At 41.5% G+C, this 23,077-nt stretch overlaps 1 long non-coding RNA gene across 3 annotated transcripts in view; it reads left to right on the top strand.

The window, feature by feature from the left end:
• The first annotated feature begins 4,460 nt into the window (after positions 1 to 4,460).
• Positions 4,461 to 23,077, top strand: part of LOC107313522 — an 86,531-nt gene continuing 67,914 nt past the window's right edge. For all 3 annotated transcript variants that reach the window (XR_001555025.2, XR_001555023.2, XR_001555026.2), the window contains exon 1: positions 4,461 to 4,514. This is a non-coding gene — a long non-coding RNA (uncharacterized LOC107313522). The remainder of the gene's footprint in view (positions 4,515 to 23,077) is intronic.

Raw genomic sequence — 23,077 nt, 5'->3', positions numbered from 1 at the left:
TATGCCTATGGTTGACCACAATAATAAATGCTCACTCTAGGAGAGGCTGGCATCATTCTACTAGATGCCAGCCAGTGCCCATGTGTTTGCGTTGTTTCCTTCCAAAGGGTTGTCTTTTAAAGTGTAAGATCAGCTTTGGCTTACAGAGCTGTTGGTGAAGATTATCAAGAAATTTTCTCTCTCTGCCAGCAGTAGACACATCAGATAGGCTAAAATCTCTCACCTGAGTGTGTAGGTCTCTGGGAAGTCATGGACCTCACACCTTGCTAACTGATGCCGTTCATCTTGATGTATTACCTCCTACTGAATTCCCTCTTTCAAAGCCTTTGGGGGAAAAAAAAAAGCAGATAAGTGGTGAAAGATCTTTCATTTCTCACACAGTTCACTCACTGGTTTGTAGAAATACTTGCAGGGTGTCTTGAGTCATGCTAGGCTTCTGTTTCCCCAGAAGAAGTCTTGGAGGGACCAGTAGAAACAACCAAATGTGTTTACAAAAAGAATTTTTAATTATCTTTAAGAGGCTTTGCTTGCAGGGTCTGATTGAGATGTGGTAGTAAGAAATGCAAGAGAAAAAGAAGCAACAACATAAAACATTCAGGATAGTGTTCCAACAGGATAGTTTTCAAAAAAGAAGCACTCTTGGTTTTGCTGATTCTCTGGATTTCTGAGCAGAATTAGAACAGTATGTGTGGTATCAGAGCTCTCTGGAGGGTAACAGTTCTGGAGAAGGTGTGTATTTTTAGAACCATATTCCCAAATTGTAACAAAGATCAGAGCCGTCTTATTTTGAAGACAGCGTGTTCAAGTTTTTTGGTTTCAGATTGTCTCAGAAGGAACAAAAATGTTCTAGACTGGGGGAAAACGCCATTGCTCCCCCAGTCTTTTCAGCAAAAATTGTTGAAATTTATGCTTTTAGGCATAGGCAAAGAAAATGACTGAAGAGCAGGACATTTAGGATAACTTGTCGTTGTCCTGCCAATAGTGATAGCTCTTACACCAGTAAAACAAGGAAAAGCTCTGCAAGAACTTCCGCTTGTAGTTGCTTCTCAGGAGAGCCCAGTACAGACAGTTTATGTCTTGATCAAGTGAAAGATCTCATACTTAATTTGACACTAATAATAATCACATCTTTAAACAAGAAGCCTACCCTGCAAGATAGACTTAAAGCGCTGAATACTCTCTCTTTGAACTTGCTAAGAAATTCAGACCCATGTATTTTCATAGGGAGCCCATTCACAGAACAGAAAGGGCACCTGGAAATCTTGGGAGAAAAAGGAAGATTTTGGCGTCACTGCAGACAAAGCCAGAGGAGCAAAGCTTAGAGCTGCAAGAAAGAAGAAACAATGCAGGCAGCTCTGTTGGCCAATGATATACTGAAAGCCCTGTAGACTTGGATTTATCTGAAGGCTGCTAGGGAATATGAACCCATACACTTGAAAGAAGCTGCCTTTCAAACACAAAACAAAGCCCAGGCAGCCCTGTGAAAGGAAGGAATAAAAGCAGCTTGATGTGCTCTGGTGGTGAAATTAAAAAGCAGACATATATAAAAGCCAATAAGCAAACTGTGCAAGTCAAGAAATATGATGTGCCCTGTATTCTTTTATTAGTTTATTACTTGCAGATTACACAATATTTGACATTGATGCTTGAAAAGCCTCCCGCCGTTTAACAGTACTCTGCAATAAAATGCTATAATCTGTTAGTGTACCACACTGCCTCTATAACCGAGAATTTGTAGGGGAATATTTCTCTTTAGTCTGTCTGTCACTTTGTTTAAAAAAAGAAATGACAATTTGTCTCATGCCTCTTTTTCTAGATTAGAGTCCCCCAGCTCTGCTTGCTGCTCCCTGAGAGCTCTCTGGCTGAGTTTTCCTCATGCTTGGCCTTTCCTCAGAGACTGCAGAGGGGATAGGAAGAATACACAGAAAATTGCAGCAGAGGAACTCAAGCAGCAGTAGGTGGGGGAAACATTAATATTTTCCACTTTTTGGGAAAGCAGTGCTGCAGTAGAAGACAAAGGGCCTTATGGGCAAGAGGAAAGGCTACGCTGTATGGGATTGGGGTCCAGCTAAAAGGTGCCAAGGGAAAGCAATGTATTTCATGCAACAGGTTGGAAAATGTGATCCCTTGGAAATCATTTGAGTTGGCAAAAGACAAATGGAACAGATCCAGATCTTAGAAATGTTACCTGGTGAAAGTCTTGACATAGCTTAGGCTGGAGAGAAGGCTACATTCAAAAACAAGGGTCAAATGAAGAAGAAAACTTTCTTGTCCTTTGCTAAATACATGACCTGGATGCAGAACTGCAAGGAATCCTGGGGAACGTCAGCTCATATACAGTGCTCAGAGGTAGTGGACTAAAGCACCTGAATAAGCAACAATGGCAGGAGAGGAACTCTGGCCCCAGTGCTCAGAGTAGCACACTTGTTTTTCCACCACAGCACTGCTATAAGCAAACCCTGACAATGCATTTATTTAATACTTCAATAGTTATAGCAGTAGCTGTTGGAATTAATTATGATTAGTTTAATTATAGGTATAAACCAGGTCTTTTTCAAAGTGAATTATAGTTTCCTTCAACAGTATGTGGTGGTTAAGCACTGGTAATTAGGGGTTTGAATGAGGGCTTGACAGTGCATTTTCCCATAATTGAAATTCCTCTGCAAATACCATAGTGTTTGCAATCCAACACACAGCCATAAGCTTAGTCTGTGGGTTTTTTGTGTTTTTTTTTTTAATAGCAATATATAAGGTAGGTTACCATGAAGGGCTGCCTTATATCAATCTCCTGCTGAATCCCTAAAATATCTAATAACTCATTACTGTGTTCATCTGTATGGTCCAGTGTTAATAAGATAGTTTGAGAGAGAACTGTGCTGTGGGTCTGACACCCAAACATTGACTTTGTTTGCATGGGAAGGGCAGAGGATTCACATTTGGCTCTAAGTCTCTGGCTCTGACACTCCTGCGGGCTGCTGGCAGAACTTTTGTTAGAGAAATCCAGTTTTTTTCACAGAAGGTACATTTGTGAGCTGGGCATTGCCTGGATTTGGCTCTTAGGATCTCCTGCTGGCCTAGCTCCTCAAAAGCCATACATCAGTTTAAAGATATTCAAGAGCATTTAGAGTGGTGGAAGGGATGTTTCTTTTATGTATCTTGGCTTTCTCGTGATCTACATTACTTCCCAGTGGTTAAAAAGCCAAATTTGTCGGATAGTAAAATACTGGGGAACCACTGATATTTTCATACTTCCAGCTGAAGTAAGCCTCAACTTTCACAACTTCAGAGAACCCAGGCACCAAATAATGACATCTCATCCATTTCTTCAGAGCAAGAGTAGTGACCCATGAATGCTGCTCCTTTGAGCTGAACCCAGCCAGGCTGCTCTGGCACTTTGGTCTGGCTGCATGGTGGTTTTAATGAGATATTAGCTATTTAATCCCACTAAAAAGAAAATACTGTAGTCAGTCACTAGCTCTCCATGTGGTTTTCATTTGGAGAAATAATAATCTGTTGGAATGCTTTTAGAGAAAACAGAAATATTTTCTTCTGCACTATGGCAGTTCTAAAGCACAAACTCATCTCAGCACGCAGTGGTGGTGAAGTGCCAAGGGCTGGTGGTCACAGCATCAGCTTCTGGGGAATGCTTCTTCTAGCTGTAATTATGTCCATCCATCCAGATGGTTTTCAGTGGCTTTTAAATCCTATGGGAAAACAAGCTGTTTAAGGAGCTATGTGTTTGCACAGAGTGAGTCCACCTACAATTTCCAGGTATCTCCTGTTATAAGTTTAAGGATAATCCTCCATGCTAGATCATCTAGAGTATCACAACGGGAGCTGGGTATCAGTGATAAGACAAGAGGGATTGGTCTTAAACACAGGGGAGGTTTAGATTAGATATTAGGAGGAAATTTTTCACTCAGAGGGTGCTGATGCACTGGAACAGGTTGCCCAAGGAGGTTGTGGATGCCCCATCCCTGGAGGCATTCAAGGCCAGGCTGGATGTGGCTCTGGGCAGCCTGGTCTGGTGGTAGGTGACCCTGCACATAGCAGAGGGTTGAAACTCAATGATCATTGTGGTCCTTTTCAACCCAGGCCATTCTATCATTCTGTGATCAGTGGGAGCCTAATGGCCAGGGGCTTTGGTTTCTCCTGCTTCCATGCAACTGGGGAAGCACACCACCAACTGAACAACCCACAGAATGTAAGGGTTTCACACACCCCACTTAGTCAGATTCATACCACGTTAAGCAATCTGTTGTGTCAAAATAGAAATTTATTTCCTATGTATGGGAACTATTGAGTCATGGCCTGAACCACTGATTGATTGCCTGAGGAAAGGACTGAGTCAGCTATGGGAGCACAGGTGAAGGTAATTCAGCTGTGTGATGGAAGGGGGTGGAGCCTGGCTCCTAGACCCCATTTAAGGGCTGGCTGCCACTGGTAAAAGGTTTCTTTTTTGGAGACACCTCTTCTGTAGAGTCTTTTCTGCAAACCTAGATCTTTGTATACAGGTGAGCATTCCTTCTCTGTTTGTTTCTTTTCCCATTTTCACTATTATGATTGTTCTCGCTGCAACAGCAACTGTAATGCATGGGCTAAAAAGGTACTAGTATAGATGACTGAGCAAGGAAGAATGATGCTGTTCAGTTCTATGCAAATGTAATGTCATCTAGATGGGAATAGAAAGGTGTGGTGTGATCACAGGTGAGGCAGCAAATGCTGGTCCCTTCACATATTTTCTCCAGACCTTACTCTCCTCCACAGAGGGAGGACAAGTTTTCATATTGAATTTGCAGTCTTTTGTCGGGTTGTCGTAACCTTAACGTTATTTAAATGTAATTTTTTAGTCTATGAATTTGAATTATCCATGGATTCGATTCATTACCAACACATGCCTAGTAGCCAGTTTCTAAATTATGTTGCTGCTGACTTGAATTATTATAAATAAGACCGTGCCAAATGTCGATTGATTATTCAGAAGTAATCAATAGAGAGAGAGAGAAAAGATGGCTTTGGTTGACTAACAGCAAATGATTTTTATTCCACAGTCCTGAAATTTAGACTGAGGCAGTAAGTCAGGCTGTACTCCAATCCCCCTAAAAACAGATACAAAAGAAAAGCAGTGGTGGCCTCCTTACTATTAAGAACCAACAAGCACAAATGTCCCAGCTAAAGCACTGCAGCTGGTGAGCCTCCATATTCACCTTGTTCCTAGACTAATCTAGGGGGGAGGTTGTCCCAGGCTTTGCTCTCTTCACAGAGATCCCATGCAAGTTCCCATTACCTTGCCATCTTTAGAACAAGTAGTGACTAGAAATGCAATCATTTAATTTCTTCCTGAGTTTTATACAACTGGGAGAAAACATGATATTGCTGTGACAGATTTGTGATGTTGCCATCTCTGTATCATGGCATGTGCTGCTTTCCTGAAAAATCTGTTGGAGTCTTGCAGCTGCAGGGTTCCCTGTAATTGCACAGGAATCCAGGGCTCGAAACAAGCAAATAAATAAAACACTTGGTTTTAGATACTGTAGCTTCAAAGGAGACTTTTAAAAATAGAAAACTAAAAGCCAAATTTAAAAGAATCCTTGATGAACTCTTAAAAAAAAAAAAAAAAAAAGGTACTTGGCCAGTGCAGTCTTTAAATAAAGCCTCCCTGTGGGGAAACACTATAGAGGTTTTTTAGTTTCTTAGCAGGCAAGCACAAAAGCCAGGGTCTGAAGAAGCACTGCCAATCTCCTGAGATTTTTAACACCATGTGTTTTTCCTGTCCTAAATCATATCACTGTTTTGAAGTCAGAGGTAGAAATGCCTTTTGTTTTTTAAACAAATATTGAGAGCTAGGTTGCAAATTTTTGGCTTGGGCCCACTTTGGGTTGCTGCAGGTGGCATTGTCTGCAGGTGCTGTAAATCCCAGTGTCAGGTGGGTGAGGTGCTGGGGTGATCAGTGGCAGTGGGCACAGCTGTGTGGCTCAGGGTGCCTGGTACTGAGAGGAAGCTGGGACAGGGGCTGTGCAGTGGGGGGGATGAGATGTGGGCTCTGCAGGAATGTTTTGGAGGAGGGTGGGAGGTGCATGTAATCATCTACATGTTAGCAGGATAGGGCAAGCAGCTGATACAGTAGCTCATTTTCCCCCTGCTTTGCTCTACTATGGGATGTGAGAGGTGGCTCTATGAACAAGTCTGGAGCCGGATTTTGTTGTATTTTTGTTGTGTGAGGCACAGAGGTGCAGAGCTGGGATGGGGGTGGAGAAGTCACTGAGGTTTTACAGCGTTGTTTTCCTTTCTGTACCACAGCTCCCGTGCTGTGTGGAGTTGTTCTTCCCCCCATGCCCTGAGTACCACTCCTCATCAGAAAGACTGTCTGGGTGCCCTCTGCCTCTGTTCTGGCACCATTCCATGCTGCCATAGCTTTAGGTTGTGCCTTTAAGCACAAAACTGTCATATAAGCAGTCCTGGGGAAGTGGTGAGGTCTAAGCCTCTTTCTGCCTGGTCAGACTGTGCATTTGCACAGCAAACCTGATGCAGGTGGCATAGCATGGCCAGGCTGAATTCCCATAAGAAAAGTAATACCCCTAGACAGGAATAGGGGTAATGGGATGAAACTTCAGCATAGGAAGTTCTGCACAAATGTGCAGAAGAACTTCTTTATGATGAGGGTGATGGAGCACTGGAACAGGCTGCCAAGGAAGGTGGTGGAGTCTCCTTTTCTGGAGATATTCAAGACCCGCCTGGACGCCTACCTGTGTGACGTGGTGTAGGGAGCCTGCTTTGGCAGGGGGTTGGACTCGATGCTCTGGAGGTCCCTTCTGAAAAGGACTCTTTGCACTTCACGTCTTGTGGAAGGTATTGAGAGGAAGTGCTGGTTGATGCAGCTTTCATTTTGGCAACAGTTTGAACTCCTGTGAACGTGTAGGAATTCAGTGACACCCCTTTGCTCATAAACACTTCCATGTCAGACGCTGTTTTGTCAGGCTGCCCATCTGCTGCCATCTGTCACACGGCAACATGGAATGGGATATTGGTGGAAAGGTTCAGCCTTTGCTTCTGTACCACCAACATCTGACTCTGACATTGTGGGCCAACATAGTAAAATAGGAGACACTACTTTTGGAGCACTCCCATAAAATATATAATATAGTTAAACTATATAAGTAGCAAAATGCTTTAAATCTTAAGGTGTTTTTTTTTTTTAAATCAAAAGATAAAAAGGAGATAAACAAAATAGTAAAATAGTGGTATATCTCACCAAAGTTTTGTGAAGCTGATGCCTGAGTCTGGCTCAGTGATAGTGGCTGCAGCTCTCTATCAGCTCTGAAGGTATTTGTGAGAGATTTTTGATGCAATTTTACTCTTCCTGTGCTTCACTTTGGAGAACAATTGTTCACGAATGTCCATGCTGCTAAGAGTTATGACATGAATAAGGTGTGACTGTGAAGTAAGGGATACTTCTCTCTGGTGAGAGGTCTGGTAGAGGGATGTGATCAGATAATTCTTTGAGTTGAATGTCCAGTTGCAACTCTGTATGTTCCATTTGAAAGTATGCAGATTGTGTATTTATGCTGACTGAAAATTAAGTCACAAATATACTAAAAAAAATCCTGATTTTTTTGGTGATCTTGAAACCTGTGCAAAGATTTCTTTATCAAAATGGAAAGCATGGCTCCTTTTTTCTGTTCACAGGCCAGTGTTTGCCCAATGTATCAAAATGCATAAACTTATTTGCTGTAACTTGAGTTATTACAGCATGGCAGTCCTGTCTGGGCAGGAGAGTTGGAGCTTGATGATCCTTGAGGTCCCTTCCAACCCAAGCTTATGATCCCCACTGTGAAATAATGAACCTGTTGTTTATTGCGTTATCTCCACATACAAAGAGCTTATTTGATAGGTGGATATGTTTTATACTGAATGCTGACAGGTGTCTCATGCTAGACACCACCAGAGTGACAAAACACAAAACATTCCAGACATGCTGCGCACACACACACACTTGTGGTGCAAAGGTCTGCCAATATTGAAGCAATTCAATCTGTGAAGTAAGTTGGAACAGGCATGCTTAGCATCTAAGAGATTCATTTCTGTAGTGTTGCGTACAGCCCCAGAAACTTTCTATGCAGGAGGTAAGTTTAAAAAAAAAAAACAAAACAAAAACACAAGAATTAATTGCTTTGCTTGAAGTATGGTGGAATAACTCAAGAGAACCAAGCTTTTAAATGTGACATAAATCAATGGGAGCCCGAAGTTGGGATTTTCTGCGAGCAAGAAACAATCAATGAGCTCAGAAGCCTTGTTTTCAATAAGCACCTTACCTCAAACTCTTAGAATAGCATCTATGGAAAAACTAATGGTTTGGTCTTTTAAAATTATTTATTTATTGTCTTTCTCTCTCCTATGCTTTCATTGAGAGCCCTGTAATGTGGATGTTTCTAGAATGACTGCCTACTGATTATTCTGTATTGATGCTTCATGGAGTGTTGGTTTAAAGCAGCAAAAGATGATGAAATTAACTTTGGCTTGCAGGGAAAACCTGCAGCTCTTTGTTCTTTGCTTGCTAGTCCCACAGTGTGAGCAGTCACTTCATTTCAAACGAGTTAGTTGACTAAGAATATGGTACTGGTGCAGGCTGGGCACCTCTCTTGCAGCAGCATTCTGGGTCCTGCACAGGGAGTGCACGGATTTCATAGAGAAGATCATTTTGAGATGTATCTGGATGCAATGTGGCAGTGTGAGTGTCCTTGTGCTCCTCCATGGCTGCTTGGAGGGGGTCTGTAATACAGAGGCCCCTCTAAAGACTGCAGATTCCCAATTCTGGCTTCGTTTTCCTTGTTTGTATTGAATGCAAGAAGCACTGACAGTTAAAGTACATACCCTCTGCTTTAGGTAGCACAGGAAAGTCCTACGTACAAGGGATAAAGTTAAAATCATGCCATTGTGGCTGCTTGCTGGACACTGACAATGGAGAATTCACCACATCATCTTTCTTGTGCAGTCTGATGTTTACAGGTAGTCATTGCCCATAGCGGGAAGCTGGGCTGCCTGGTATTACGGCAATTTGTTAATGGCTTCGTTTGGTTGTCACTGGTGAACTAATTTATGGAGGCTGTAATTAGTGATGATGGGTCTGCAGGTGGAAAACAGTAAGTGGTGACATTACTTAGTGACTTCAGGAGGGATTTGGGATGTCCAGCAGCCACCTGCTACATAAAAGGGTATAATGAAAACAAGTGGCAAAAAACCCACAAACAAAAGTAGTGTACTGATGCACACAACCCTCTGCCTGTAAGAAAAGAAATAATCTGGGAAGATGAGTGGAAAATGAGGGCCTTCTGAGCAATGGATGACTGGATTTAGGATGTTATTTCCCAAGCAGAAAGATGTGATGTAGATCAAATAACTTCCCAGGGGTGCCTGTGTTTGTTTTTCCCCTAGGGGCTGCTGCTTGATTTCCACAAATGCAGGCTCTGCCAGGAAATGTGTGCCTTGCCAGGCTGAGCTGAAACATGCTGCTGCTATGACCTGGTTTGTATGCCCCTAATGAAGAAATGAGGTGTGTGAGGGGAAAGTCAGAGATTAGTCTGGCTGAAAGTGGGCCTTAATAAAATGATTGCTTGTTCCATAATTTGGACTTCATGATCATTATGGGTCCTTTTCAGCATGGGATATTCTATGATTCTGAGGGTCACTGTTTTCATTTGATGTGTGCCTGTGTTGTAGCCTGTATGCTGTGGCTGGTTTCATTGGAAAATGGCATTCCTGGGGGAGAGGAGGAAATGCTCAGCTAGTGGCAAAAACAGGGGCAGGATGGCCCTGTGCTCCTAGGTGCTCCACAGAACATTCCTCATAAGGACAAATTTACTCGTGTTTGCTGAGTTAGGTCTGTGTGACACAACATATCACAGCCACTGCACTGGGCCTGTTATGAGCTGTTGGTTGTGCTGCTGTGCAACTGAGAGAAAGGTTAAAGGAAGAAATGGAATGGAACAGTGATTACAACCATTGCCCTCAAGTGTGGAGTTTTTTCAGCTTACAGAAGGCTGCTAGGTTGGTCAGTCAGGACTTGCTGGTGAGGCTGTGCTGCTGTCCTAGTAAAACACTGAGGTATCTCTATTGCAACTCTAAAGCTTGAGAGGCACATCTGTTGCCTCCCACTGCTGGGCTGGTGGATGGTGATGCCTAAGTTGGCCCTGCACTCACAAGTTTGCTGACTTTCCTTTCCTTGCTTTTTTTTTTTTTTCCCCCCATAAAGCTCCATTCCCTGGACTAGCGTCGTTAAGACTAAAATTGCTTTTCTGTTCAATTAAAGAAATACCTTTTAAGTAAAAGCGGTAGAATAGAATGAAATAACTATGTCAGTCTTTTCAGATTAATTAAGTGGAATTTCTGAGCTACCCCCAAAGTTCAAAATCAATTGAATATGGGAAGTTTCTCTTCCCATATTCTCTTTCAATGCCTCTTTTGTCCTAGTTGCAGGGTGACAATAATATTTTTTGATTAAATATTGAAATGAAACTCTGATTCCTTAAATTGAATTTCATACTAAGTTTTCTTACAGAAGTATGAAAAGCCACTTCTTTGATCAGTCACTGTCTATAATGCTGTTCACCACACAAGTCAAACCAAGAAAACTCATTTGTCTGCAGATTTTCCTATGTGCAAGTCTTTTACTTGTATCTTGAAGAAATAATTCAGCAATATTAAGAGAAGTCCCCAGCTGGTACTATTGTCAGAACCTGGGATTCAAGTATAAGTGTGGGAATCTAATACTGTCAGTGGATCCCAAACCTGATTTAAACCATGGAAATCATGCTTAGCAAGGATTTGATACATTTAATCATGCATTCACTAATATTACATCTGTGTGTGGCTGCCCTGGCTGTCTGAGAGCTGCCAGTTCTTATAAGTCAAGCAGTGCATGGAGTAACCACAAAATGGAGCAAAACCCAAAATGCTAAGCAAAGGAGTGACACTGATCTCTTGCAAAAAGCCACCTGAGGAGGGAGGAGGGTGGCTTACACACTGGCATTGCAGCATCTGCTTCCTGTCAGGGAGTGAGAGCGAGCACAGCACAGGCGTAATCGGTTTAGTATTCCCCTTGGGTTGTTATAAACAAAATCAATATGTACTAATGACTGCAGCAATAAATTTCATCATACTTCATACAGTAGCATTCTGCACTTACCCAGTTGTCGGTGTGACAGAGAGTAATAGAGTTTACCATTTTAAAGTTGTAAATTAGTATGAAAATGCTGAGCCTCATGGTAAAATACATTTGTGGATGATTTTAAGCTCAGGAAATATTGGTAATACTTTCACTAAGCATACTATTAAAATAAATAAATAGTATTTATTGCTTGGTTTCCCAGCTGCAGCTGGGTGAAGAAGTCTAGCATGCATGTTTATCATGCTACTTGTGGTTTCATAATATTTATCTAAAATTGATTCTCAAAGAAGCTGTCTGAGAAGCTTATTTTTTTCCCCACATATCTGTTCAAAAACAATCTTCCTCCAGAATAGATTTCTGAGTAAAATCTTGATTTTTAGTGCTGGCTGGTTTAGGAGCCCCTCTTCTGTTGAGAGATTTCTTATGCCCCCACCTCTCCCTGTTTTTTTTTTTTCCCCTGGTATGCTGGTAGATAAACTTTTTGAAGTTGGATTAAATGTTTCAGTCCCAAATAAACCACTTGAGATTCTTTGCTCATATTATATTCTAAACTTGAACACTCAATGCTTCTATCTGAATTGAAATGAAACATTGAAATTACAAGTGTCTCCTACAAAGTATAAATGAAGGGTTTTTTGTTTGTTACACAGATATTATTTTTCCCTCAATTTTCCAGACCCACAAAGAAACAGAAAATGCAGGTTGTTTGAATTATACCCTTATTATTACAGTTCTTCCACCCAAGAGAACCCCCTGAGGAGTCAGTTTTGGATAACTCTTAATTGCATTTGCAATCACTTTCACAAATTTTGCTAAGCTGTGTGCCACGTGGGTCATCCAAAGGGGTTCTCAATCTGCAGGTGTGGGTAATGGCTCCAGCAAGGTTCTTCATAGAACATGGAAGAATGAATCCTTATTTTTCAAAGCTCAAGCTGCATTTTTATATATTTTTTAATTTTAAAAACACTGCAGGTTGTGATCCAGTTATGTCTTCATAGCTGTGTTTCACCATTGAGATTCATAGGTCCAGTGGATCCCTCTGGTTGGAGGCATCTTCCTGAAACTTGCTGATGTCCTGGGAGTTGACTGCATGTAAATAGTGGGGGCTTTCCATGCCTGGGAGTAAACAAGAACCACTCCCCAGGCTTGCTTTTCCACAGTAATAATTTCTCATTGATCTGGAAATAAAGCAAGCTTCCAGAAGCCACAGTCCAAGTGTGTATTATAGCTGAAAATAAATCAAACCTGTCATGGTATTGGCAAAGATCAAACCTTCCCTGCTGACTTGATTTCTGTGCAGTATGGCAGTGCAGTGCTTGGCCAAAGAAGGCAGGAGTGAGTGCGAATTAATTCTTCATCAGCTCCATCTTTGTGTAGCAAGGGGTGGGAAGTCCTAGCATGTTGCAGTACTTCTTGGCCAATCCTTTGCTGGTGTTGGTCACTGCAAAGCCAGACTTGCGCTACCCAGCTGCTGCTGGCTTGCACCTGCAGAGAGGTCCTTTGTGTGTTTCCTCTACGTACAAGATAAAAGGAGAGATCCTGATGTCCCTTGCAGCAAGGACCCCTTTGGTGCCCAGTGGTGGTACCTTTTGGATTGGAGTCCAGTCTGGGCTGGAGATGGGCAGTCATGAGGTTAACACTGAGTAGAGCTGGCAGCATCATGTTTAGTGGGTCACTATGAATGCTGTGAGCAGCTGAAGGGCTGGCATCTGGGCTGCAGGAGCCAGGTATGAGGTTTTCAAATGAAATTCACTGCTGTCTGTAGGTGAGCATTCTGTGGCTCAGCTGCACAGCTCAACCATGTGTCTCATGAAGAAGTACCTCTTTTGGTCTGTTCTTGAACCTTATACTTTTTGGCTTTGCTTGATGATCTTGAGTTTTTTGCATTAGAAAATGCTCAGATGTTGCTCCTACTCTCTTCTCCATGCTGCTCTTGATTTTATAGATGACTACCATAACATATTTTCCAGGTCAGAGCCATTTGGTGTTTAAGTCTTTCTGTGCAGAAGCCATTTCACTCCTCTAATCATTCTTGCTGTTATTTATACCTTTCCAGCTCTGCTTTAGTTTTTTGCTATCTCTGTTTGCAGTATTCAAGGCACCATGGATTTGTATGGTGATACCAGGATGTTTCCTGCTTTGTTTTCCAGCACAATCAAACAGGGAGGACTGTGGGATTAAGTAAAACGGTGCTCCTTTGCATTTCCATCTTTATCCCATTCAAAGTTGCTTGACAAGATGCTGCTGTGTTACTGTTGATTGTCTCAAGGCTGTCTGCAAAAAACTAGTGTAATATCATAACTCATCTATATATGTGTATAGCATTACATCCCGCAAAACAATAAACTGCATTTGCATTAGGATATGAAGCTGCTAGCAATGCCTATGTTAATTTTCCATGGCTTATTAAGAAAATCATAACAATGCACGCTATTTATGCAGGATGTATTCAGAGATTTATCTCCTTAGTAATGTATTAAATTAGAATGGTGACATTAGAGACATAGATTAATGTATTAGCATTTCTACTGTAGCTTAGGATCAGGATTATATCACAAAAGGAATTAGTTTTGTGGTCTCTTCATAGATCCGTTTTCAGTGCTGTCCTTCACCAGCTCAGTGTCAATCACAGTCACCCAATATATTCATGTTGGTGTCGCTTTTCTTCTTGTTGCACTCTTCACTGTAAAAAATGAGACACTGCGAATTCAAATGCTTTGCAGGATCTCAAAAAAAAAAAAAACTTGTTTACCACTTTAGTCTCTGTTTCAAGGAGTTGCACTGGCAGTAGTTCATGTTTCTTCCACATCTGTTGCAATAATCCCAATGGTGACTTTGTAGGATATTGCAAAGGCTGCATCCTCTGTCTTTGACTGTGGTTCACTGAGTACATGTGGGAAGAAAAAAACCATCTTACTTCTGGAGCAATTATTGGAGCAACTGGCCTGTCATATTTGATCCTTACCTGTGATATCAGTAAGTCAGACAACGAACAACTGAACTTTCAATGAGTGTCCCCTGGTGTTGTAAAATAAAGCTGGGAGGAACTTACCCTGTGTACTTTTTGGGCTAGTTGGGAGATGCTCTGCAGCATACATACTTTGAGGTTACCTCCTTTCTGACTCGTTGCTAGAAAACCAGGAGATGTTTTCCCTCAGCAAAGGTCCTGATACTTTTTTGTGGTTTTGATGTAAGGAGTGCTTTGGAATGTACTGTGTGAGTGCTCTTTCTGGTGAGGATTGCAGTTTTCTTTGCATATGCCAGGGCTGCAGGTGAATTCTGCTCCTGTGAGAAGCAGTAAGAGAAACTCAGATGTCTCTCTCTAGTTGTCCCTTTGAGGACAGCATCCTCCAAAAATTAGTCTGAGATCAGAGAAACCTCCACAGCTGCTGTTCATTTGGTTACCACGTGGGTAAAATTGTCTGTTTACTACTGTTGCGAGAAAAAACTGAAATTGCTCATTTCCATCGCTGAAGTGCTGCTCCTCAGAGAACTGGCTTTTCTTCAGTACCAGCTGAACTCTGCCAAGTGCCCTTCTCCTTTCCTCTGAATGCTCCCTAGAGAGACTGAGCAAGTCTGGTGGGCTGACCTGAGGGCCAGAAAGCTCTCCTAGGCTTTTCTACCTCACAGTGGGTTTTCTGTCATTTTCTGGATGCCTCAGCTGTCCTGCATACAAAAATATTGAGACAGTGACTGTCCTTTGCAGTGTTTACCCTGTGTGGACAGCAGTGCTGCCCATCTGCTACCCATGGAGCCTACATGGCAAAGATAGTAAGTGTGCATGAGATTATAGCTTTTTTTTTTTTTTTTCTTCACACAATAAAAATGGTGGCAGTGTCAAAGGACCTGATTGGAGCAGGAGATGAATGATTTGGCTATAAAGCTCTGTGGCATTTTCTGTGCTTTGTAATCCCAAAGCAATTTTTGAATGTTTAAATTACAGGAGGAGTGAATGAATATCTGGGGTATCAGTAGGAATTTTCTCCCCTCTGTCTGTTTTCCAGTAGCCATGTGTGATTAAACGGGATTGACAGTATGGAAAATTTCAGAACCCCTTCTTCACAAGAAGAAATATCTAGTAGGAAAATGTTCTTGATCATCCAGTGTATTATTATACATCATTTAATATTCCTGTGGTGTTTCACTCACAACAGAGTTTTGCTTTCAGGGGAAATCTATAAGGATATGAAAAATGAGTAAGTAATCAGTAAATATTGTTGTGTGTGCTGAAAATTATTAGTATCTATTTCAGATTTCAAGATGGAGCTCCTCCCTGCTTTGTTGCTGTTGCTTTTTAAGGAGAGCTGCAAGTTAAAAATGTTAATTCCTGGGCTGACATTCTTCAGTTGTGAATATACATGTACAGCTTTTTCCTGCCTTTAGAATTTCAGCATCTGTCATTTCTAAAACTGTCATGTTTAAAAAGAAATTCAACAAAGTCCTCCAACACCTCAAGGTTTCCTGGAATTTTTCAGTATTGCAGAGATGCCAGCCTCATTTCCATAGTAATGCAGTTTAGAGGTTGCAAAATAACTCAGTGAGCAAGCTGTGTGTTTGCTTGTGCTAACTCTTGTTTCTAGGTCTTGATGAAGGCAGTCACTACACCACAGACTGTGCTCCAGCATATCCACAAACTTGCTGATGTTGAGGTTGTCGATTGTGTCAGGTACCATGGTTTGGTCAGTCCGAGGAGACCTATTTGTCACTTGCACAGGGGAAGTTGGACTTGAAGCAAGCAAGATAGCATTGAATTCTCATTTGTAGAGTTTTAGAGCTCATTTGCCCTGAGCACTTCACCCTTGTGGTGCCTACAGAGGTTTTCAGGAGTCCTTTAGGCTTGTCTATGCTGCTTTCTTCTCTGCTGCTGTGGAGCAGTGCCATTTTCCTGGATGCAGATGGGTGTCAGTGACACACAAAGAGATGAAGAGAAGGAAATGAAGCCTTCAGAGCTTCGGAGGACTGGGACCTTGATGGGAAAGGGTATATGTTGCTGCAGTAATTTTGGCAATACTGTGTGAAGCATTGCTTTTAATATTACTTGGTGTAGCAGGAGACTTTAAACTGGGAGCAGGTATTTGGAGCTTTCCCATGGTGCTGCAGCATTCAGTCTTTGCTCTCTGCCTCAGGCTAATCCTTTGGAAAAGTTAGAGATGAAAATTATTCAACCATTCCTAGAAACAAAGCTCAGTAAAGTAGGAGGACTTTTTTTTTTGGTTTTTTTTTTCCCCTTTATTTTTTTCCTTTTTGGCAAACCCAAGTATATCGTGGGATTTTTTTCTTTTTTTTTTAAATCAGTGAAAACTTTGAACTCTCACTTGTGCCTGTCATTTCATCTCTCTTTGGTAAGATGAGATGGCCTTAAGGTGAGCGGGGATGTTTCTTGTAGTCATTCTATGTTTCTTCTCACAGGAAGCACTGCTGGTTTCTGTGCAAAGGGATTTTGGGCTCAGGGCCTACTGTCTAAAAAAAGATGCTGAAAATGAGCAGTAGAAACACGAAAGGGCATTTTTTTTTGTTAAATGTCCTTGGTGCAGAGATGAGCATTGTGCGACAGTATGTGCCCATTACATGGTAGCTTAGTGTAAGTGACGTTCTTGTCCTCATGTATCAATGTTGTAGGGCCCTGTCTCATGTGGTCACTGATATTTGACATAATTCTCACTTATTTCCAAGCTCTGTGATGTATTTCTGAACACGCAGCAACTATTCAGGTGCTTTTTCCAACCCAAACAGTCAAGTGAAGGTGCTGCAGGCAGCACTGCAAAGCCACGTTTCATCACCCAGAGCAAGCCCAGCATCCTGCCAACTGCAAGAGCAGTTTGTAGGTTAATTCATGGCTTCATAGGATAATTTCAGCTTGTTTTGTAATCACCCAGCTAGCAAAGGAGCTGCCTGCTGCTGCCCTGCAAGCTGGGGTGTGCTAGGGGTGGACATGCTGCACAGTAACTGACAGCCTGGGATACTGCCCTGGTTGTGCTCTTTTCTGTAGTCAGATGAGATGACAGTTAGAAGCCAAGCAGCTAATGTTGACTCTCTTTTTTTCCTTTTTTCTTCTTTTTTTTTCTTTTCTCCCCCCCCCCCCCATGTTTTTTCTGCTTGCCTTGAAAAATACATGGCTTTGTTCCCATACGCCTCAAAGTATTCAAACATGATAGAGACACTCTTCTGGAAGATCTGTCAACTTTGCATCTGTGTAAATTACCACTGGTTTCACTGCTTATCTATTTTGGCTAAATTTCTCAGATTTTTAAGAGTACATAATTGACTAGAGTCGGTTTGCAATTTAAATGATACTTGCTCTAATTTGAATATCAGTGCACTCATGTGGATTTATTTAGCATGTGTGAAACGATGATCAAGCCAACATGTGAAGCAGTTTAACCACTTTCTGCTGAAGGTTTATCTGATCTGCACTGGTTCGAGTCTGTCTTTTATTTCTTTTGCATCTGAAAAGTTTGTAGATCAAAAATGCCAATTTATACTTGTCTATATTTTTCCTATATTCCAGGAAGGCTTCTGGTTCAATGTAAAGGGAGAGAACCAGGAAAAACTATGTGTTTATTTACCTATGTATTTGATAGTGCTGATATTTGATAAAGCAAGTCCAGGTTTTTAAAGTTAACTCCTGGTTTCTGGATGCCTAATGCAGGATCCCAGAGCAAGGCCTGATCTGAGCATGAGCCCCCAAGTTAGAGTCCTCTGGGTCAGTGTCTGTTTTTAAGGATTCTGCATTGCCAATTAATTGCCATATTTCAGCACTTAGGTGTTTCTCAGGTCCTAAGTCCATCTCACAATGACTCGGTAACACTGGTGAAGGCAGCACAGAAAGATGGTCAAGAATGACAGGAGCAAAACAGGCTGAACTGTAATCAAGTTTATGAAGGAATCTTTGATTTTCTTGCCTATCCAGAAATGGACTGAGCTTCTTATGCAGCTTGCATCTTTATTTCATTTAGTGTAACAAATGTTGACCTTTGGTGCCACATAGTTTAAGGGCACAAGCACAGGTCTTGCTGGTGAAGCGGGGCAAGCAAGCAAAGCAGATTGATTGACTCCATTGGCTGCTTGTGTGATCTTCTGAATGGGAAGCTGTTGTCTATTTGAACCCTTGGATAGTGTAAGATCATAAAAACCTCAGGCTCAGAGTTTATTTAGGATGGGTTTCTGATACAGACATAAACAACGTGTGGATCACACAAGTCAAATATGCCAGGTTTTTCTTCCTGAAGAGGCTGATGATGAGCTCAGATAATGTCAGGGCTCTTGTGTGTCATGTGCACGTGGGGAGTGATTAAAACCACAGAAAAGCCTGGGAAAGCTCTGATCTAAAGCAGTGTTTCTGTGGCAGCAGGCAGAGAAGTCAGTGCAAAGTTTTCTTGCCTTGCAGCTTCAAGATACACAAGGAGTTTACCATGCCTAGGGGACCTCTGAGCATAATGTTTATTTCTGGGGCCTCAGCAGTGCCTGATGCTCATCAGTAGGCAAACTTCATTGTTAAAGCAAGGAACCTCTTTCAGGCTTCTGGTTCTGACCTTTTGAGTTAGGATGAATAAAAGTCAGGTTAATGAAATGCGCTGCTCCAGTAGCAAATTGAGAAACAACTTGTCTGCTGCTCGGAAAAACAGTAAATACCACCAAGACTTATGGAGAACTCTGGTGTGACCCCAGTTGTGTGTGTCCTCTGTATGTAAGACACTGCATTTCTGTGGGGAAGAAGACACTGCTTAGCTTTAGTGAAACTCACAGCTCCTTCTGTTTCCCAGTGGCAGACAGTGTTAGTCATAAAGACTGTGATTTGCTTACTAAGATACACGGTCCATTTAGCACTTCTGCCCTTACCGCTGGCAATCCTAAAGTGCAGTCAGGAGAACTGTATTTGATACAGCATGATGAAGAACAGCATAAATCTGCAGTGTGAAGCACTCTGTGTGAGTTAGTCTAGCCACCAGTCATCTGTCCACAGAAGAGCATCCAGAAGAGTTGGCTATCTAATAGAAGCACCTTGGAGCTGGCACTGAACCCATAATGTGCTTGGGTACCTGTTTGAATCTCCTGGGATCATTTAAGTGTTTGTGCTTTAAACCAAACTCTTGCAAGCAGTGTTTTTTGTTTAAGCTCAGAATATTCATATAAAGTAGATATAAAATTGGCAAGGCACTATAAAGGTAGTACTGTACTAAAGATCCAATTTGTTTTCAAGAACAGTTGTTATTTGTGGGATTGTTCTGTGCCAGTACTAAGGAACTGTCTCTGCAGCCCTGTGAGGAGCTGCTCTTTGCTCCAGCAGGCCCCAGCAGTTATGAACCCCACAGCTGATGGCTGCCCTGTGCTAACCTGGAGGTTTTGGAGTGCTTTTGTGGCCATTTAATGCTTTCTCTGTTGCTTGTGGGGATGAAATCCCCTTAGAGGAATGCATACTGTCTTACTGGGATGTGACACCAGTTATTTTCAAGGTGGCACAGAAGGCTCCTGCCCTTAAAGTGTCCCAGTGCTTTAGGTTCAGGTGTTTTGTGTCTAAGACCAGGAAGTGAATTTCTTTGTCAAGCTTGAGCTCCAGAGAGGCTCTCTCCAATCCAGATGGGATATATATGGGATGGAAGGAAGAATTCAGGGGGAGAATTTCAGTTTTCTTTCACTTTGTGACATACCATTGCCCTCCTAAATTCCCTAAATGGAAAAGAAATGCTAAGGAAAGACTCGTTTTAAAAACAAATCTGGTAATTTTCTTGCTAACTTTACTTTCTCTGGCCATGTTCAGTTTAAAATAGACCTCTAGTGTCATTAGAAATGCTTTGGGCCTTGACTTCTGGCTTCTAGTTGCCATCAGGAAAAGCAGCATTATCCCATGGCTTCTTTGTTGCTTCTATTGACCCCAAATAAAAGCATCATTCCTGCTGCAGCATCTTCAGTGACACTGCATGCCCAGGCAGCTGCACTGAATCCAACCCTGTGTCTCCCTCCAGCCTCAGCTACTTGGAGAAATCCTGGTGATGAATAAAACACTGGAGATAAAATTTCATAGTGGATGACTCCTTCTCAGGGCCATTAGTGAGCCTGAAAAATCAGACTTTATAATACAAAGCAATCTTCCACCTGAACTGCAGGACAGCTACTCTAGCTCCACAATATGTTATTTAAAGCCTGTTTTATAATAGAATTTGGTATGGCAGTATGTATAATTTATAATATATTAAAACCCATTTCATAATGTATTTTAATCTCCAGTGATGAATAGCTGGGACAGTTTTGCAGGTTCTGTAATATCACTATGGCAACATCCTTTTTAAGAAAAGTAGGACAATTGAGAGATATCAAGGACTGGTCAAGAAAAGAATAATGGCACTTGTCAATTTGCATTCTTTCTGATAGTTTATTTTCTTCTTGGAAATGGTATCTATTCTGATACTTTTGCATGTGTTTTCAGGAAATCACTTGAGACATTACCGAAATGTTGCATCTCCTTTAACCTTTGAGGTCTCAACTTTGAAAAGATTTGGTTTCCATTGCAGAGCTAAATGACTTAGCCCATCTACAAAGATGATTAGAATTCAGCAGCTATTGGTGGACTGGAAAAATAGCTTCCATAAGATTTCCAATGTTTTTGAAAATAAAAATATTACTTTGAGTCTAACCTTAATTTAGAAAAATGGAGTTTGTCGTCTTGGCCATTTTTGAAAATCAAGCTGCTTGCTTTGAAGCCTATGGATTGAGACTAATCCTCTAAATTGCAATTATTCTCTTTCTTAATGGTAGTTAGTTAAGTATACTCAGCACTCACTAAGAAGCTTCATTTAGTTATCCATTCTAAGTGGTGGTAGGGTCCCTTCAAGATGTCAGTACGGTAGCTCAGTTCAAAAAACCTTATGACTTGATCACTGTTTGCTTATCTGGTGATGTGCAAATTATCCATGGGAAACTGATAATTTTGGGCATATTCCCAAACTCAGGCAAGCTCCTTCCTGAAAAGCTGACTTTTTGAAGGCTCTATATCTGAAGACCAAACACTAGCAGTACATCAATTTGCTTGTTGAAATAAAAATATAGGTAATTATTCCTAGACTCATTCTTTCACGTATTGAGAGAACAGTTTTCAAGGATTAAAATTTATGGCTGTAAATGGTTTACTTTCTGATTTATGTTGTTTAGCCACTGAGGGGCTCTTCTGTCAAATACATATAGCTGCAGACATGAGTTGCTGGTCAATGAGGGAGACAGTGCTGAATGTAGAGCTGTGCAGGAGTTCACTTGCATCTGTGCTTCCTGCTTGGTTTTCCCAAATACCTCAAGCCTCTGCCATTCCAAGTCAATTCAACAAATAATTCATCACTCTCTTAAGGTACAGCTTCTGCTTTGTGATCCCCTATGCCACTTATTTCCTTCAGTCTCTGAATTCTTCTTTTCCAACTGGGCCTACCCCTTGCCATCAGAGGTCTAACACTCAGTGCCCACCTCTACTTTCTGTGGAGCAGCTCAGTGTTTGACTTTTTTTCGACTGAGAGTTAAAGCTTCTCCAGTGAATCCAGCCAGGCTTCAGCTGGTGGCAGATCATACAAACCAAGGTTGTAGAAACCACAGCAGCTGATACGAGGTGGGACTGAAGGTAAAATTCACCTAAAATGTCTATAAGCTGGGGACATCTGGGCATTCATTTTCTTTTTCTGTTTGTCCCAAAGCAGACTACAGGTGTTGACCTTTATCTCATGAAACCATCTGCTTACTCAGGGTTTTGCTTGAGGGGTAACAGCAAATGAATTTCTGCCTATAGGGCAAATTTCGGGATGTATCCATTACTGTGCCACTGACATTTGCCAGCTGATTCTTGTGTTTTCAAAGTAATTTTGTTCATGTGCCCAGGGAAATTAACAGTGAACTGTTAACAGGATTTTAAAAGCAATTCTGGAATAAAATTTCTTTTAACTCATCCTATTTAAGTCATTGCTTGCATGGAACCACTGATTACGGAAGAGCAGGAATCCTCCTGAGGAAGAATAACAGTGAACTTGATGAGTTCCTGTTGTGACCTTTTTTTTTTTGTTTTTAATGTTTTCTCACTATAGAAAGCTTAATGCCATGGGCGCCTTATCTGTAACACTGGATCACAGTCTACTAATAAGGGTAGGATTTCATTTTCCAAGTTACATGGTTGTTAAATGTGTAGCCCAAATCCAGTTAACTGTGAAGATATATAAACAGCGAGACTAAAACTTACTCATCTTCTAGTAACAGAAAAGCTTCCATAGCAGTGGGAGTGGTGACACATATATCCAGCTCTACACTGGGGCTGGTGCTTATACTGCAGCTACATGCCATTATCTGTAAGATAAGACAGGTTTATTATGGAAGTACTTGAAAATTGACTTATTGGGTCTCTTAGTGAGCAAGTTTGATGCATGCAGGCTTCTCTCCCTTTCAGATCCCAAAGTGTTGGTGCTGATGGGCTTTCTTAAATGGTTTTGCTCTCTTCTCACTCTTATGTTTGAGAATTAAAACCAGCTGAGAGCAGCATCATGTATGGCATTTTCTTGTTCTATATGGTAGATGAGTACTTTTGCATTCCAGGACCACTGGACCCGTTCATAACTGCAACCTTTAAAGTTTATGAACTGTGAAATTAGGTGACTAATAGACAGGTGAATCATTAGGCAGAGTGCCATAAAGGCTGCGTTCAGAGGCCTCCTTGTTCCCACTTCTTGCATCTCCCTGTAGATAAACACATTAATTTCAGCATAGAGGAAGGAAAAACAACTTCAAAAACTGCATGGTACTGAGATCCCACTTAATTGCAGAGGAATGGGATTTTAATATTTCCCAGGATGTAGTGAATGCCTACTGTATTGTCTAGTTACCTTCTCTGCACATCATCCCTTGTGCCACACAGTAGGAATTTTTACTGTTTTCTTCATTTTTATAATT

This window comes from Coturnix japonica, chromosome 4 (genome assembly GCF_001577835.2).
Source record: "Coturnix japonica isolate 7356 chromosome 4, Coturnix japonica 2.1, whole genome shotgun sequence".
NCBI lineage: Eukaryota > Metazoa > Chordata > Aves > Galliformes > Phasianidae > Coturnix > Coturnix japonica.
This window is presented reverse-complemented; position numbering and strand designations above follow the sequence as displayed.